A 21,166-nucleotide genomic window follows, 5' to 3' on the forward strand; every position below is an offset into this window, starting at 1 on the left:
AAACATTGTTCGTGCGTATTATTTTTTGTAAGTTTTTAGTTCGTGTTTTGAAATATTTACATGAATAAAATTTAAAAATAAAATACGTAAGCTGTTGATATTATTACTTACATACCTCTTCTTTTTAATTTATTTATGGAATACGTATGTATTTTATATTTGGGGAAATTTATTACAAGGCTTATCATTAGTTTCACTTCGCTAATCGGTCAGACTATATTTCAACATAATTCCGATCGGTTTGAAACTTTGCCATTTTGCACGGTTTGGTCACAGATATAAAATCAAATCACTTCCGCCAATATGATTGAATTTCCGCCACCCACTCGTTTTGTCAGATTTTAATTTATTGTTTAAACGCCTATAACTTTATATTTTTCACACTATACCTCATACAATTTGCATTATATGCCCTCAATATCTCTTATTATATTTTTAGCTCAATAGGTTATATAATGAATGCTAATATGTTTATAATATAATGCTGATATACGTACATATGTAAATACGTTTTAGGACCAAATTTTAAGCGCTAAATTCTGACTCACTCGTTAAAGCTATTAAATATTTTACTTAAAACCTTGGGTCGCCTTTATATCTTTTCATCCTTTGTTGACCCAAGGCTTTGAGTAATATATTTAATTACATTAATTTAACACGTGAGCATAATTTTGATTGAAATCTTAATCATACCAAATGATAACACTGTTCGACAAATGACGACTTCTTTTTTTGGTTCAGAGACGAGATATGACTTTTCTTATAGATCTATACCCAGTAAACACGAATCTGGTAATAAAAAATGTTGGTTTCGGATTCGGAGATGTATGTGTTTTTTAAATCGCGCGATTTTTCTATATCTTGGTGTTGTTCGGTATACATATGTCTCAAAATCCGTCAATTTCCTGTTCAAAATGAATATTGGAATCTTTAGTCGGGTATTTTATTTTTCATTTGTAGTACTTTTTAACAAAAATTTTTGTTATTAATCCACAAGAATAGTCTAAATTTGATTTTCTAAGTGGAATTTTATTTAATTCTCATATAAAGATAATTTAATATATTATCCCTATTAATTCAATTTAGATTCGTGTAAATACGAGTAAATATTAGTCTCAATTTTATTCGCAATTTTACCGATTTAAAATTCAGCACATTTCCAATTAACCCTTTTAAACGAAAACAATAAATAGTGTGGCTAGAACACTATCCCAATAAACATGTTTCAATAGAAAATACTCAATATTAAATAGTATTACAGTGCGAAAAATTCCAAGTGAAAATACGTACTTTTGACTTTTGATTTGAACTGGACGACTACTTAGAGAGATTTAAAATCTGAAAATTACTACAAATAAAATAAAATACCCGAATATAGATTCCAATATTGATTTTGAATAGAAAATTGACGGATTTTGAGACATCGACCGAACAACACCAAGATATAGAAATATCGCGCGATTTAAAAAATACATATGTATATCTCTGAATCTCGAGCCAAACATTTTTTATTACCAGATTCATATTTACTGGGTATAGATCTATAAGAAAAGTCATATCTCGTCTCTGAACCATTTTTCGTGTCGAACAGTGTAATTTTTTTTTATATATTACTACATTTTTAAAAATTTCTTTTTATTTCATTTTATATATATTATTTATCTTCACGTCCTTACAATATTTAAAACACATTGCACGAAAGCGATAGCATGGTTGGTTTTCTCAAATCTCATGCTACATATGTACATCTAATCGACTAGAGTACAATACAATACAATACAATGTGTGCTGAATATACATATAAATATATGCATATAAATTAAATTACTAATTGTGCGTGGGAGATATTTATCAGATACCCTACAGACGGAATGTTGTATTCAAAGATTGCGTAGATTCGAGTTAAATTTCAAACTCCAGACAAGGGAAGAAGAAATTGAGTCGGACGGGCAAGTGGGACAGCGAACAGCGGACATAATTCGTACTGGGGGTGTTTTATTGGTTGTTGGGTGGTGATAGTTTGCAAAAGTCAAGAGCAGATGGTGTCGAAAGCTCTTCCTTACTTAAGGTTCACTCGTAAATAATCCTCTCTTCATCACAATACAAAGTTCTAGCTGGGAGTTCCACTTGTGGACCGCACACATTTTACCCATCAGGAAAAGCCACGTGGATTACACCACCACAGTTAAAGCGAAATTCTAAATTTAAAAGAAATAAAAAAACCAGCTGATTATAAAATAGCAAACATTACATTTTATTTTATTTTTACATAGATACCTACCAGGAAGGACTAACAGGTAAACCCCGATGCGTCTTCCTGGACAATTAATTACAAATTATACACACACAATAAATACAGAAGATTTTTGACAATAGGAAAGATGATTTTTTGCCAATTTTTGAGGAACCGTTTCAACAATGATGCGATAAAATTGGCAAACTCTGATAATAAACGATCGATTTGGAGTCACAAATACCCCCAAATCTAACCAGCAGTATGGCGGATCGACCCCACTGATCACTTGGTACTAAACATACACGCTACCATTAAGCCATACGACTGGCTTAATATCAACGGGCACAGCACTAATTTATGTACAACAACATATTGTACATAAATCAAATTCATATATTTGTGACAGCGGGTAAGATGATTTTTGCCAATTTGATGGAGGAACCGTTTCAACAATTAAAAATCAGAAAATTCCGATAGGAAACGATCGAATTGGAGTCACTTATATCCAAGTCTGACCAGCAGAATTAAATATTAGCACGGGATGGAACCCGGTAACCTGTCGGTGCTAAACAGAACGCAACCACCGAGTCATACTGATGGCTGTACATATATGTATGTATGTCACAGTGAAATTATATTTCAATTGAAAATATACATATGTTCAATGACGTTTTAGCGAAATCATAAAGCTTTGTAAAAAGACGCTCTGTCTCTTTCGCGCGCATGTGTGAGTATGAGAACGCGCCAACTCTGGGTAACAGACCTGTAGTATAATGATGGACCCGATGAAAATTTCAGGATGTATTATAAGTAAAATCTACCTACCTACCTACATATAAACAATATAAAACACTGATAGAAAAAATAATTAATTGAATTTCAATAGATGGCGCTAAATGCTCGTGAGACTATTTTTCACTGCAGGAAATACTGGTAGCCTATAGTATATATTTTACAGTGAAATTATATGTTCACTGACGTTTCAGTGAAATCATAACCAGTTACATTTTCAGGGTTGGTTTTATTCATTTAAGATTAGATTGTTAGGGTTGGTATTATTTAAGGGTTAGGATAGATTAGGTTATGTTAGGGGTGGCCCTATTCATTTAATATTGGGTTGTTAGCGTTAAATTTACAGAGTTAAACGTTGTAAATTTATTGTTTGATACATTTTCACTGAATTGAATTGGTGAAAATATGTTTTCACTTGTAATATGCTTTCACTGTAACATATATACATTCAGATTTCGTAATGTACATTCAGACTTACGAAATTAATTTTATATATATTCAATTATTAATTCTCAATGCATTGTTATGAATTTGTAATGAATTTTTTTCTATTAGTGTTTTATATTGTTTAAATGTAGGTAGATTTTACTTATAATACATCCTGAAATTTTCATCGAGTCCATCACTATATTATAAGTCTGTTACCGAAAGTTGGCGCGTTCTCATACTTAAGCACATGCGCGCGAAAGAGACAGAGGTCTCTTTACAAGGCTTTATGATTTTACCGAAACGTCAGTAAAAATTTATTTTCCCTTGAAATATAATTTCACTGTGACATACATATACATATGTACATACCCGGCTTCGCTCAGTATTTGTAATATAAACCGCTTAAGCATGACTAATCTAATAGTAAACATTTTATTAAATTTATTTGAATACTCATTTGTTTTTTTCTATTAAATTGATCGTCACGGAAAAAGAAACATCTACTCTTTCTTTCGTAATTATATGCATACCAGAATCCGGCGTCTGCGCCCCCGGAGCCTTCGCCACCTAGGGCTTTGCCTCCCTAGGGCTTTGCTCCCTATGACTTTGCCCCCTAGGTCTTCACCCCCGGGGATTTCAAATCCTTTGAAGCGGTGCCTATGAATAGAAAAACTAAATAAATCGAATGTGTCGTCTACGAACCAACGTCTCTATACAAAGTCTCTTTTGAAATTATATATTAGATAAGAGACAATATAAATATATTATGATTCTTTAGTTATATTTAAAGGAATATTTAATGTTAAATTTGATTTTATTTAAAAATATAGGCCGCAAAGATAAAAGGGGATAGTGATGCTCGGTTGGCTTTAAGTCAAAGACGAATTATTGTAAGAGAGCGTGACAGGTTGCCGGGTACTTCTTTTAAATATTACATTGTTCCAACACGTTCGAGCACCTGGTAACTTTTGGGATGATGAAGATGAAAATGGAGCAAGATCGTACGTTGTACTTAACTGTGTAGTGTGGTGCAAATCCGAAATGTCGGCGTTTTATGATGCACCAAATTATATGGCTTTAGCTTCATTCTTTGTTCTTTTTTAGGACTTTATTCGAGCTGACGTTTTACAATGATCGGATAAAATTTATGACTATCGAAGTTTTAGGATTTTGTTCGGTAACGAAGTTAGGTGGAAGACTACACATATTATATACAATGTACGTATGTATATAGATGTATCGTGTAATAGAAATCGAAGTTCCGCTTTAGAGGTACATATATTATGATATTTATGAGCAAAAACTGTCGCGAGCTTATTTATTTGTATATTATACTTTGAGCATTTATTTAATGGAGGTGAGTAAAAAAAACACGTGTTTGGTTTTTTTTTTCATATTTTCTATTTGAATTCAAGTGGTGAGTAGAATTGATTAGCGAGCTGGATGTTTTGATTTTTATATTGTTTATGATACGTGGTCACTATATATCTTCTATTCGATCTATTCTACTACTCTTTGATCCATTTATTTTAATGTTAATATTTATATATATACTATGCAGAAAACCTAACCTATTTATAATCTAAAAATACAATAAAATATTATAAACCAATATCGGTTTAATGTGTAAATATTATGCTTAATTATTGCATTACCAAATTAAATATTTTAAATAAATAATTTAAATAAAAATGCGAAGCACAATGTTTCTTTTAAAATTAAGTTGAAAAAATCTAACCTAGCCTAACTCTACCTAATCTAATCTATTTATAATCAAAAAATACATTAACCTATTTATAATATTAACAGTTTAATGTGTAAATATAAAACCTTGTAATTATCCAAAATTGTATAATGAAATCAAAGATTTCATAAATAATTTAAATATTAAACTTGATATTAGAATTCAATTTTTTTTTAAATAAAGTTCAAAAAATGTAACTTAACCTAACCTTCATACTTATAATCTAAAAATACCATAAAATATAAAAAAAACCTATTTATAATATTATCAGTTTAATGTTTAAATATTATAAATAATTTCATTATCAAATCAAAGATTTCGTAAATATTTTTAATAAAGAACTTAAATAAAAAATGCGAAGCACAATGTTTTTTTTTAATTAAGTTCAAAAAATCTAACCCAACCTAACCTTTTTATAATATAAGAATACAATAAACTACAAAAACCTATATACATATATAATTTATAATATTATCAGTTTAATCAATATTATATTATGCATAATTGCATTATCAAATCAAATATTTCGCATACATATTTTAAATAAAAGCGCGAAGAACAATGTTTCTTTTTAAATAAAGTAAAAAAAAATCAAATTAAATTTGGAAATTATAGCATACATACATATGTAAAAAATCTTCAATTTCGAGAAAAATATATGATTCGATGAACATTATATTTTGATCAAAGAGAATTGCGAAATTAAAAAGCAAGGAGCAAAAAACAAATATGAATGTAAGTTGATTAGTTAATTCGATTTTACTATTTATTTCTTAATACAGAAACTATTAAATCTAACCAAGACATTCAGATATTCACAAATTTATTTGACTTACACATAATTTTATTTGATTGTCATTACCAGATTAGCTCAAACCCTTCAAGCTAAATGTTAACATAAGTTCATCACGAACTATGTAGGTAATGTTTCAATAATAGATAACTGATTTGCGCAAATCATTGCGACACCGTTAATAGATTTAAACTATTATCAAATAAACGCATTACACACCTTCACAGTTATCAAACATCATTACAGGGGTAAATTGTTCCGAAAGCTTTCGAATTTCTCCACTCTTTCCATCTACGTTATTAAAATAATGCGCGCATTGTGAAGTTTCGACTGCGATACCGCACTCGCGACGATAAGGACCACTGTGGGAAATAAAGACGAGCTACGGCACAAAGAGGGGGGGAAGCGATGAAGGGGAAAGGGTTAAAATTGTCACAATTTCACCACACGGGGGTGTAGCAGGAGGGTGGGTGGTTGGGGGCGGCCAAAAATTAAGAGAATTAAGCCGGAGGTGCGCGCCGGCAGCAGCCGACAAGTGTTCTTCAGCACATTCCATGAATGTATTACCATGGCTAATTACCAAAGTTGTGGGGGGGAGCAAAGCACCCTTTGTCGGCCGAATTAGATTTTAGTTCAATTAACATGGGGGAAACTTTACAAAAGCCTCCGTACGTAACTTGACAGTCGCGAAACCGGTAACGGATATTACCCCACTCCTCATTCTCATACTCCCTTTCCTTTGGCTCTGATTTTGACTGATGCCTAACATAATAATACCCCATCCCAACCCCCCCCCTCCCAATGGTCCTGTTTTCATCTGAAATACTGGTCGGTCAAATTCGGATGGTATCATATCATGTGGAATGTACGAAAGAGTATTGTAGAGGTCAAATGAACTCGAGCGAGTTGGAATGTTTATATTTCGAAGACACTTGGACGATATATATTGGAATGTCGAAAGGAAATTTGAGAAGTTTGTTTTCACAAACTAGAGTTTACACAATTGTAGGATATATCTTAAATGAAAATGTATTTCTAATGTAAACCAATCGTCTGAATACAGTCGGTATACCATTTATTTCTCTATGCAGTGAAACGCTTTAATATTTTTTCACGTTTTTTACCAGAAATTGTTGATAATGTTTTGAAATTCGCAGGAGGGCACTTTGTAACAATTACTAGTTTTTTTCTTGTAAATCTTTGAATTTTTGAATAAAAAGCCTTTATGTGCTTCCTCTTATTATATCATGTAGATGTTTTCGGGTCAGAGACATGACAGAATTCTCAGAAACTGGAATATAAATAAAGAATGAAAATAAGTAAAAAATTGGAGTTCTAAAATACGCTTAATTGTTATTGATTATTTATGTGCATATTCGAGCAAAATTTGCTTTACTAGAATAAAAGTAGATATTTCAAAGTTTTATATCACATAAATTTGATTCGGGTAAAATAAGCACAATACGTTTAAAAACATCAATTTGTTCAAACAAGTATATAAAACCTAAGTGAAAATAGTAGTGTGTGTTGACAGGTCGAAACATGTAAAATAAAATTTTAAAAGGAAAGAAACTTAGTTTAATCTAATTTAAATATCTTTTTATTTAACTTCTATAATAAGTTTTTCCACTGAAAATACTTTTAACATAAAAAAAATCACAAGGAATTGTTGTTTAACAACAAAATTCCACGAACAAAAACAAACTAGCAAATAAAAAATAGCCAGCAGCGTGGTCTAGTGGTGAATGTTGAATTATTTCGTACTTGATGTTACGAGTTCGATTCCCCGCTAAGTCTCGCTGTTGGCCAGACCTTGGTTTGTCTAGGTCGATCGTTTCTTATCAGAATTTGCCAATTTTTTTGATTTTCATTGAAACGATTCCTGTAAAATTGGCGTTTCCTTCCCAATTTTCTGTTGCGAACCTTTAGTTATTGTTATATCTTAGGTTTCGTCATATTGCTCACCATAGATGTCTCTGTGGTTGTTTATCGAACATAAAATTCGTATTGTTACATGAAAGTTATTCATCGTTATTTATCGTATTAATACGATATTTGTAATATATGTATACTGATCATAGATGTCAGATATTATTTAGATTTACATGTATCTATGTAATAATTATGTGGACCAGGAAGGCGCATTTGGGGTTTACCTGTTAAGCCTTCCTGGTATATTTGTAAAAAATAAATAAAATAAAATAAACGTATTTGGCTAGTGAACGTAACTTAGTGTCATATTTATCTACATGCTTTGGGACCTCAACATAAACTCAATTTGTGAAAGTTTAAAATTTTGATTTTTGGCCAGCTTTTGAGTCCAAATACCACTCTGTGCGCTGGTCAATTAGTTGGCCAATTTGTCGTAAAACAATCCCAACGATTTTTTCTAACGAAACATTAGCAGGTAGATATTTCAAGTGGATCAATGTAATATTGACTGTATTTAAATATGAAATTTTGAAGAAAGCTGGGAAAAATATGTTAATAATATTTATTACTTACATTAAATAACCACAATAAAATTTATTTTAGAATTTAGTGGATTTAATTGTTAAAATTTTCTTAGAATTGGCAAAGTAATTATATAATCATAATCTGAATTATGGACATAATACAACCTAAGCTGTAAAATTGTAAGCTACAGAACAAATTGCGTAAGCAACGATCTCTACGACAGAGAAATGGTTGCTAAATGTATATGTACAAAGATGTCGATAACATATTATCATGTAGGAATCATGGAAATATATTATATTTTGTTAATAAAATTTAATTAAAATTACGTTCCCAAAAATGTCAGAATTAAACTATTATTATGTATAATGAAGATTAATAAATTTCAAAGTATGAGCGATAAATTTTATCTCGTTCATATTTTAAATTATTCGGAATATTTGCATAAGGAATGGGTGGAATTCAGAATTGATATTAAAATATGAAAAGATGTCATTGTATGTATGTATGTATGTACATAGTAGTTCAACGTAGAAGTTTTTGTGTCGAAGAAATTTATTCCAGTTTTATATTTATTTTGTATTATTATTTATGAATCTGTATATTATAATAATAAATTTATATCTCAACGAGTGTAATAAACGAGCCTTAGTATGAATTGAATGAACAATGCCATTATTTTGATAAAAGAAAATTTATTCTTCCTGCATACACTTTTCAGTTTAATAATTAGCACGAAAGCGATTATAATATAACAATTTCTCCAAGTATAGGTGTTCTTCAGCAAATTAGGAATTAAACTTAAGACGAGATAAAGTGTTCGACGTAGATAAAGTCTCAACAAAATGCTCACCACCAACTCCACTTAACAAAGTGCACGAAACTTGTTCGCCAACAATTTGCATATAGGGTACAGGCTTATATTCAAAAGTACCATTCACTTATACAGACCAGAACGAAATTCCAACCCACGACAACACTTTAAATCGACAAAAAATACTACACAAGGATATACAATGTACGTAACAATCAACTTCAGACACATTATGCATAATTTATACGCGTCGTGTAGTGTGTAGTAAAATGTGACATAAACCTAGGGAGTTTTAGCATGAAGACAACGACGATGATGATGATGATGATGATGCGATGAGATAATGTGAACTTAATTGTGGCTCTCAGACGAAATGCTTTACGGCCGCACCACTTAAGTCTTGAATGCACTTTGGAGCCTAAATTGAGATGTTTTAACACTTGCCAGTGCCTTCCAACCGTTTCAGTTTCAAAACAAGTATAAATTTGATATTATGTATTTGAAAAAGGCTTTGCGTGTTTATTTATTGCTCGTTTATTTATATGTTATAGATTGTGTGAAATATGAGCGGTGTAATTCAATGTAAATATTTATTGTGGCAAAAGGGAAATTAATTGAATAGTCGATACCGATAAATTTGCCAACGGGTAAATGGCTGTTTGCTCTCAATTACTGTTAATGTTTGTAGAAAATCAGATAAGGTGTGTAACTAACTTCCATTCCCATCAGCCAATGGTCTCCGGAGTATAATGCCGCAAGTTCAGTTAATTAACTCGCTCTTTTCTTTCAACTAAATAAATCTCAATGGATATTTAATTCCGTACGAATTAAATTAAAGCAAAGGACAATGTGCTTAAAACGCACTGTGAAGGATTAGTGCGAGCAAAACTTATGGTTGTATTGTTCAGTCCTACAACTTCCACTTATTTTATTTTTATTCAATCAATCAAAGTACACTCGTCATTACAGATCGCTCCAATGCGACGAGTGTAATATACACATCAAGAAATCTATATATATAAAAAAATGTATGTGTGTGTGTGAGTGTGTCTCGAATAGGTTCCTAAGCCACTGAAGAGATTACGATAGAACTTTCAGGATTTGTTGTATGCATGTCTGGGAAGATTACTGTGAAAAAAAACGGGAAAAAACGGGAACGGAAACGGGAAAAACGGGAATGAGTGTCATTCGCTATAATTTAAAATGTTTTCGCGTCGCGACCAGGGTGTTCGCTGCCTGCGATGTTCCAAGAAATGGGAACGGAAACGGGAACGGGAACGAGAACGGGAAAGGGAACGGGAACGCGAACGGGAACGGGAATTGCATGCGTTATTGTGGCATTGCAACGCATGCAGGGTTCAGCTAGTTATATATATTTTTAATACATTATTTGAAACCATACATGAAATATACAGCCAGACATTTTTATTTTACATATGTACATACATACGGCCGCAAGGATCATTGAATTAATTTTAATAATTAATTCAATACGTACAGAATTAATCGAGACATCTATGGATTTTAGATTTTGTGCACAATTATTACAATTTATACACCGAATAAATACAGATGATTATTGAGTCATCTATAGATTTTAGATTTTGTGCATAATTTTTACAAATTATACACAAGATTTTTTGTGACAACAGGAAAGGATTTATTTGCCAATTTGAGGAACCGTTTCAACAATGATTAGATAAAATTGGCAAACCCTAATAGAGAAACTATCGATTTGGAGTCATAAAATCCCCAAATCTAATCAGGAGTTTTGGCGGATTGAACCAGTGATCGCATGGTGCTAAACATATACGCTGTCATTAAGCCAAACTGCTGGCTTATATCATATCAACATATTTATTTATTTAAATTTTGGAACATTGTAGCATTACAGGAATTCCTGATGCGCCACAATGGTAAAACATATAACAGAAAAGAAACAAAATAATAACTAAAGAAATTAGACATAACAAAAAAAACACATATACATATATATACACAAACAACGCATTTAACAAAATCATAAAAATAATCTAATATATAATTTGGAAAGAGACTTTGCATATACATATGTACATACTATGTATGTATGGAACCTTACATTAGCTGGTTCGTAGTTATTTTTTCGATTCATAGGCACCGATTCGATTTTTTTCCATTCAAAGGATTCAAAGTCCCCGGGGGCGAAGGCGTCGAGGGCGTAGGCACAACCGCTGGGGGTGCAGGCGCCAGATTCTGGTATACATATAATTTCGAAAGAGACAGTATATATGTTTGTTTATTCGTGACAGTCAATTTAATAAAATAAACAAATGAGTATTCAAATAAATTTATATAAAATAAAATGTTTACTATTAGATTAGTCATGTTTAAGCGGTTCATATTACAAATACCGAGCGAAGCCGGGTAAAACTACTAGTAAGCTATATAATAGCGGATAGTATGATAATAATAATTACAAATTATAAAAAAAAACAACACAGAAGGGAATGTCTTTTAAAAGAAAAAAAAAGAGAAAGAAAAATAAATATAAACATGTATGTATATACAAAGACAAAAATACATTTATACATAATCATAAAAAAACAATAGCAATTAATAATAGCAGATAACGTAAGCATATCAAATATGAAATATAACATAAGGAATGCCTTGCACCTACAGCCAGTTCCAATAAATAAGAACCAACTGCAAATACAAAACATATCTGTGAGGCCCAAATGGAAGAGAGTACGAGTAAATCATAATTCCAGTCATAAATCACAAACAATCATGAAAACAATGATGAGCGCAGACTATCAGACAAATAGGTTCGAATAATATCCGACAATTTACGCTCACTAAGGTGGAAAATATCACATTCAGACTCGGCAGCAACGATTTCATTAAGAAGTCCGATAGCTCTTAGAATGGTAGCCATCCGATAAAGAACTGTGCAAGCAGGAGGTACAACCATCAAATGATGATGTCTAACACGTACATAAGTATTAGGGACATAAAGTTCCAACTGTTCCAGCAACAATGGGCATGACGTATTACCACGTAGTAGCTGGAGAACAAAAGGAATTAATTAAGTTAAGTTTCTCCAAAGTTCAAGGGAATTATACCCAAGCAATTAAATATGATAAAATAATAATTATAAAATAATCAAATATTAACGAAACAATAACAACATCAATACGTTTTTGATCTATTATCTCACTTCCATCAACCGGAAGTAATTTTTTCTTCAGCATAAAAAAGTTTGACGGTGTTTCTATGTGCAATGGTGTGATATTGTCTTCTCAAAAGTTTTTCAAATGATTCATTATAATAATAAATGGTACCTGAACTGAATTTGCCGGTCGATTTAGCCACGTGTCCATGCAATTTATCAAGATTACATTGCTTGGTTTTGCGCGGTTACAAGTCGCGATTTTCCCAATTTTCCATCTTCAATCATAATCATCGGGGTGGGAGACGGAAATTTCCCCTCGTGCGCCCGTTTCCGCTAACTCAATTTTCCGCCTTGGAAAACCTGCACAATATTTTTGGCAACATCAAACGAAAGGAAATTGACGCGACGTTTAAAAATTTATCATTAAATTGTTTTGTTTGAAAACGCTTATTCATTTTGGTACATTCAGTCAAAGCAAAAAAATATATACAAATATATTATATATTTATGTATAAAAATACAAATGAAAATTTATATAAAAAACAGTTAATAAACTGCATATTCATAAACTTTTTATTCATAATAAACTATCTATTGGTAAGAACTGACTATCGGAAATCAAAAACTTCAAAAAATCTTCCAGTTGTAATAGATTTTGACTAGTTTGAATATATTCTATCTAACCTGTGTATTTTAATTTTTGAGTTGATCTAATCTAACCCATGTAAGTTGATTCATATGGCGAATTACATTCCAACTCGACAAAATATATTATAACTGAAAATTTAGTTCAATCATAAGTAGGTAATAGGTTAGATGGAAAATTTAGGTTTTTATGAAAACGTTACTAGATTAGTAAATTGAGTTGGAAAGTCACATTTTTGTTTTCAATACGTTTTTAGAGTTATCGTAATAAGGTACTCATAACCTTTACTCGTAATATATAGCAAATATTTTATTAACGCATTATTGAATTCTAAAACAATTGTTAAAATATCGAACCTGTCAAAACTCAACTGTTATATTGAGCTCAACTGTTAGAACTGACGCATATTGTTAAAAGTGTATTAGTACTTGAAAAGTTATAATTAGAGGTCGGAATCTGAAGGGGCCGGAAACGTGCTGCCTATGGTTCCATTGTTGTAAATCCTTTGTAAAAAAGGTTCGGCAAACCTTTAACAATGCATTTACAATCTTTGAACAATAAACAGCCCCTTCAGATTCCGGGCTCTAGTTATAATTTACTAGTTGAATTGTATTCGAATATATGTAAATGACCTAAAACGCCAGTTGGAATATATTTCAACTGCAAATATGCTTCGACTGAAACATACATATTGTCATGTTCCAAAACGCAGTTTATATATTTTTTAAATTACTTGGTTAACAAACCAAGATTTCTTTATTGTCATAAAAACGTTACATTTATGTTTTTGGTAGATATATTCCAAAACTACAGATTTAATTATGGAACGATGAAGAATTTAAAATGAGATACTTAGAACTTTGTTTCACTAATTAACTTTGGTTCACTTTGTTCTGCTGCTGTGCTGACCGTCACTCTCGGAGTCTCGATGGTGATGACTACCACTCTCGGAGTCTCGATGGTGATGACTGCCGCTCTCGGGGTCGATGGTGATGACTTATGTGATCGAATCGTGATCTATAGAAATGTTTTTTATCTTTTGGGATGGGCAAAATCCGGCATTCCTGGGTTGGGCAAAGTCCGTCTCTCCTGTCTTATCTGACTGTCCTTTACAGGAATTTTATTGGACTTATTACTCACGTATATGAATGTGAGAAAGTGAATTTGATTATTGTGGGAACTATGTACATTGATAAGCGAGGTAAATAACAATATATACTATTATGCATATGAAAAATCCAAATCTAACGTTTATATGTGCAATAAGAAATACGCTATTTTATCACTATTAACACAGGGAAATATGATATTTTATTTTTAGTCTTTGGAGCACGAAATTTTGTTGTGAGAAAAAAGTTCCCAAATAATTTTTCAACATCCTTGTTACAATTTGCATTGTCAGAATTTTAGACAGTTGAAAGTCCATGCAATTGCCTATTTGTCCCGAATTTTTTTGTTCTCTTTGATTGTAAGCAAAAAATTACGAACGAGTGCCAACAATTTAAAGGGGTTTTCTTCCACTAATGGCATCTCCGACAACCTCCGTGTAAATAATGATAACTTATTGGCTGAAAATCTAAATTTTATTGATTCCAAAGATACATACATACGACCGTAATAATAGACATATACAAACATATTTAATTTTAACTAAGACTTGAAGCTCTAACTATATTTTTTTTATTTGAAAGATTCAAGAAAATTATACACGTTTAACTAAAAATAGCACCGTTCGATGATTTTCTTAAGGAATGATTGTCATAATTAGGAATCTTGCAGGAAAAAGGATTTTCGGCTGTGCACAGACGAACAGTATTCGAGCCCAATTAGCCGGCCATTCGTCAAGGCAACCTCGACAGCCGGCCGGAAAATTCCCGGAAAGAAAAGCGTCTGATGGATCCGGCGCGATAAAAACCTACCACGTCGAAATTAAAAGGGATCCTTTCGCGGCCCGTATAACCGAAACGAAGATTAATAACCTTTAATGGACGCCGACATCCGGCAAACAAAACAAAAAAAAAAAAGAAAAGCATCCGGAAAATAACGACACGCGTGTGCGAGATTTGCGTTATCGAACCGGTGTCATCTAGGCGGGACACTTAGCAGGCGAGAGGTCGTGCAGACCCTTTATGGTCCATTAAGGGTTGTATTGTCCCTGTGAAATAAGCCACGAAATTACCACGCGGGTCCAGGTCACGTCTGAGCCGGCTGTAAGGTTTCATTGCGAACCTTTCTTGGCTCGAATTAATGGGTCCCCAGTTCCTAATCTCGAGACAGACCCCTCTGTTTTCTATACCCCCTATCACCACCCCCATCGTCCCCATATTGGCGAGAAACTACGAATCGAAGGTGTCCCATAAACTCGATAGGATTGCTTACTAGGCGCAAAAACCTCCCCGTACATACGTACATGTGTACAATAATATATCTCATTTGGAAAACACCCCGTTCTGCAACAATTTATTTTCCCCGTATTATAGACGGCTTTTCGTAGTAATGAATTACGTAAACAGAAATATATCACTTTGCGCATTCTAATAAATTAAATTTAATTAATTTATACTGTCTTCATATGCATACATACAAATATATATACATATAATGTATGCAATATGAACGATAACACTGTTCGACAAATGACAACTTTTTTTTTGGTTCAGAGACGAGATATGACTTTTCTTATAGAATTATGGCCAGTGAACACGAACCTGGTAATAAAAAATGTTGATTGGCTCGAGATTCGGAGATATATGTGTTTTTTAAATCGCGCGATTTTTCTATATCTTGGTGTTGTTCGGTCGATGTCTCAAAATCTGTCAATTTCCTGTTCAAAATAAATATTGGAATCTATAGTCGGATATTTTATCTTCCACTTGTAGTACTTTTCAGCTTTCAAATCTCTGTAAGTAGTCATCCAGTTCAAATAAAAAGTCAAAAGTACGTATTTTCACTTGGGATTTTTTCCCACTGTTAATACTATTTTATATTGAGTTTTTTCTATTGAAACATGTTTATTGGGATAGTGTTCTGGCCATGCTATTTTTTGTTTTCGTTTAAAAGGGTTAATTGGAAGTGTGCTGAACTTTAAATCGGTAAAATTGCGAGCAAAAAGCTCGTACTAGTGTTTACTCGTATTTACACGAATCTGAATTGAATTAATAGGGATAATATATTAAATTATCTTTACATGAGAATTAAATAAAATTCCACTTATTTGACTATTCTTGTGGATTAATAACAAAAATTCTATTGATAACTGGCTTAACTCCATAAAATAAACGAATTTTCATGGCTTAACTCCATAAAGAAACGAATCATCAAGTTGAATTTTGACGTTATATTTATTCGAAATCGCAAATTTTTTGGAATTAATTTTGGACAGTCAATTTTGGCGATCATTTTTGAACGAACCGTATAAATTATGTCTCGCCAACTGTCAAAAAACGAAATCGATGTATATAATAACTTAAAAATCACTGGACTTATGTGGATGCATTTTCTACTCTTCACTATTTAAATATTTAGGTATATGAATAGACACTTCTATTATTCATCGGGTACAACACTAGGGTAGGAATATTGCCTGAACCATTATCGAAGTGTTGTAAAAATGAGGAATTGATTTGGAACAAACAAAACTTTTCTTATGATGTTTAAATAAATTACTATGCATAATTTAATCGAAAAGTTTTTCGAAAGACGCAGCCGTATATCTACATACATATTCATTATGTGTTTGACTTTTATATTCAAATTTGCATTTCAAATATTAAAGAAATACGATATTTATAAAAGCAGTTTGTTGTTTTTTCCAGGCTTGTTTTTTTAATAACGGACACTATAAGTTTTTCGTTCGCTTTTATCGTCGTCATTTACGCTTTCTTTTCTCTCCCTCCTCCTCCTCCTCACCCTCCTCCACCCCCAACAGCATGTGATCTGGAAATTTTTGTAAAATATATTTATGGCCAGCTATTTATCATATTATATTCGAACAGAAGAAAAATTACTCTATGAATACGAAATCTTTTTGATAATAATAAAAATGGCCAACAATACCTCTGCCATTTTTTATTCTGAATGCTTCTCTGGCTTCACACATTCTACAAATACAAAGATTGAACTTTTTCGAATAATATTTATCATTCAAACAACCTCGTTAACTACATTTAATGTGGAAAGGTAACCTTTATACTTTGTTGAAATCGATTTTAATTGAGTCATCGTCGTTTCTTTTATTGGAGCGCCATTGTGGAAAACTAGGAAAAAGCACGATACGAAATGAATGGTGAATCTCACATAATAAATCATCGGTCCAGACAAAGACGGACATTTCGGACAAATTAACCGCACTCCCACCCACGCGCCTACCCTGAGAAGACTTCAACGGCACAATGATGTCCGTCAGTCCAGTGGTGTGCGGCCATTATCTCGAAATCACAGATTTGCCGGTTCATTTGACTCCGACTTGATTACATGTGGGTCACCCCACATCTCTCCCCTAACCGCTCTATGAGGGCGGACGGGTGGGTGGGTTGGGGGTGACAATGCGGGCCCTGACCGCTGACTAATGCATCAAAAGGGCCTCAGACAGGCTAGCAATTCAACAAAATGTCATGGTACATATCCCTTCCTCCCCTCCAAATCCCTTATGAAGGACCGTTGTCCATTTCGAGTGGATTACTAAACACGTAGGACCGATCAATCGTCTTATAAATATTTTTAGGATGTAAATACTATATAAATACATACACTATTTACATTCAAGATTTATATGCTTTTTATTATTATTAAATTATGTTCACAATACATCTTAAATCTATTTTAATAGCTACTGATTTACTGATCATTTTCTATTTTACGATTTTAATTTAATTTTGTTAGTAATCATAGTATTATATTATTCTAATGTTAATTGTACAACATAATATGAAAAATAGCTCAAAAACCTACAATTCTTATAAATGCTCATAATATATCTAATACATAATATTAATTAAAGATTCTTTAAAGTCAACGATCTAAAGCATATTGTGTTTAGGTAATCTGTGTTTATACCTGAAGGGTATAGACATTTTGTTTTAATCACCGAGACTCTTCGAGAGAAATGTGTTATTAGTGATTCTGTTATAGAATCTACTGGTTAGCTTGTTAGTAATGTCTGTAACTAACGGAATTTTATTTATGGCATGCAGTTAGTATATATAGGTGTGTTATGAATTATTTTGTATTATTTGGACCTTGGAAAGGTTAGTATTCGAGGCGTTATTCCATACAGGTGAAGCATAGGTTAATAATATTTTGGGTTATAGAGATTAAATATTGGGTATATTGAGGATATGTATGTATGAATATTCCTACTTTGTGAAGATTATGATACATATGGTTTTTTGATATAGTATTTATAACAATTTTAAACAGATCTACTATCTACCTATCTACCTACTGTGCAAATATAAACAATATAAAACACCAAAAGAAAAATTAATTAAATTTGTCTAATTTCCTCAGAGGAAACATTGGTATCAAACAGTATATGTATTTAGAAGTTTTTTGTTGATTTGTTATTATGTTCGTTGATTTGTTATTTATTATTGTTATTATGTTTTTTGTTGATTTGTTATAATATTCTTACTTTTTGCTGGCAGTGTTTTAACTGTGGCGTACATATTTCGAATCAAAACGACTATTATAGTAAGGCGAGCGTTATCTTACATAGACACACAGAATAGCGCTTTTATATACATACATATATGATAATTTAACAAAGCATTATAAAGCCATCTATGGATAGATTTACATTTTTTTAAAATATAAATCGCCAAATTTCGAGATGTTGAAAATTTGCGAGACATTTATACTACATTTTTTATACGAATCAGTGAAATTCGAGATTTGCTGAAAACTCAAAAATTGCGAGAAATTGGTAAAGGTTGCCAATTTGAACCTCAAGACGCTGAATAACTTATGATTTGCAGGAGAGAGAAAGAAAGGAAATGCCAATTTATAGTAACCGTTTTAATTAAAATCAGATAAATTTCGTCACAACCAAGGCCAGCAGCAACCAGTGGGACTCGAACCCGTGACCACTGGGTTCGAAAGCATTATATGCTAAATACTAGTGCATGCTGTTGATTATATACACATATTATATATAACAATATCTTTGAAGAATACTCTCTGTCTCGAGTCTAACTTGTTAATCTTGGTATTGTGTTCTGGGAATATTTCAAAAACGTGTGTAGATATGTGTGCGGTGCAAACAAAATAACAATTTTAGTATAGTCTGTTTGTCAGCGATACTAGGGCTATAATTTCTCACCAAAGTCGGGTTGTCCTTTGGGATATTCTATATATTTTACGCTTCGCGTCGGCTAAAATTGTTTTCTGTCCTACAATGGATGACTCATACTAAATATTTTCCATTGGCGAAACGAGGAAAGAATTATATACGCGTTGAAATGAATGAAATATGCTTTAATAACAGAAAATATAAACGTCGTTTTGAACTATGACGATTTCTACATATAACGTTACTGAAAGTTTGAAACATATTTTGATGTGAGAGTTATTGCTATATGATACAAAAGGTCGAGAATAGGATATTTGAATGGCTGTGACTGACTGTTTTCGATATTTGTGCTGTCGCTTATAACTTTACTACTGATTTTATTTGTGAAATACAATCGGTATAAAATATGAGATTATTAGACAGTGTTCAGGAATTAAGGAAGTCGGCGGGAAATATATAATATGAGTCTTGACTGTGGAACATTTGATTTTGATTTTTAAATGCTTTTTATTATTACCAAATTATGTTCACAATACATATTATATCTATTTTAATAGCTACTGATCTGCTGAACATTTTCTATTTTACAATTTTAATTTAATTTTGTTAGTAATCATAGTATTATATTATTCTAATATTAATGTACAGCATAATAGGAAAAAGAGCTCAATAACCTATTTACAATTCTTATAAATGCTCATAGTACATTTAATACATAATATTAATTAAAGACTCTCTAAAGTCGACGATCTAAAGCAGATTGTAGTGTTTAGGTAATCTGTGTGTTATACCTGAAGGCTATAGACATTTTGTTGTAATCATCGAGACTTTTCACAAGTGTGTTAGTATGGTTATTAGCTATGGAACATTTCAGATCGGATTGAAGTAAGGAAACCCATAGATATAGAATAATGTTATTCTATATCTATGAAGGAAATACCCTCAAACATTATATGTACCTGTACATCTTTGTTGAAGCAATATACATATGTGATCAGCATATTTTAGAAATGGTTACAAGTGGAAAAGGTAAAATCAAATACAGATAATCTAAACGGGCTAATCTATTGATAAATAAATCGAACAAAATATTAAAAGAATAAGAGAATTCACCAAAAATTAATTTGGATACTGTACTCATGTACATATGTATATCTTATAGATAATCTATTAATTTATGTAGGTAAATATTATATAATTGACTGATATGTACATAAATCTTCTCCATTTTGTTTTCCATTTGACATTTCCTTCACTTTATTTAACGTGTTCTATAAATTTCCTTAGTACATCCTGCCAAGTATATTTTATTTGTTATGCAACGTATCCTCTTGGATACAAGTTGTATATATAAGTATATATAAGTACAATATATTTAGACCTTTGGGTTTTTATTATTATAAATATACATCTTTCAAGTAAAATTTGTTAGTTTAACGTTTTAGTATCACATTCGAATCGTCATTAGCAATACATATTAGTCGAAATAATACTGTGAAAGGGATTTCATTTTTCTTCTATTAACAGACTACAGTAACACAAGTACTGAATGCTGATTAATTGACATAGTAACCAAGTAAACAGACACCATTTAACTAACATAGCTTTCAATAACTCTCACTGATGATAAAAATATTTTTTTTTCGATAAAAAACTCGACTGGTTTGTTTTAAAATGTACGAGTTAGACCAGTGGAATGACCCAGTTGGACTCAAAGCAGTCACCTGGAAAGGCTCTGTCTGTAAGTAAGGGTTCAAAATGAATTATTTTATTTTTATTTTTACATATATAGCAGGAAGACCCCAATGC

General features: G+C 31.8%; 1 protein-coding gene across 1 annotated transcript in view; it reads right to left on the reverse strand.

Moving 5' to 3' along the window:
- Positions 1–6,675, reverse strand: part of Mnr (Membrane-bound Notch regulator) — an 83,724-nt gene extending 77,049 nt beyond the window's left edge. Inside the window, exon 1 of the mRNA XM_077430076.1 lies at positions 6,672–6,675. The gene's annotated coding sequence lies outside the window, so the exon portion shown is untranslated. The remainder of the gene's footprint in view (positions 1–6,671) is intronic.
- Between the last annotated feature and the right edge of the window lie 14,491 nt (positions 6,676–21,166).

The sequence above is a fragment of the Arctopsyche grandis genome, chromosome 4 (genome assembly GCF_051622035.1).
Source record: "Arctopsyche grandis isolate Sample6627 chromosome 4, ASM5162203v2, whole genome shotgun sequence".
Taxonomy (NCBI): Eukaryota; Metazoa; Arthropoda; class Insecta; order Trichoptera; family Hydropsychidae; genus Arctopsyche; species Arctopsyche grandis.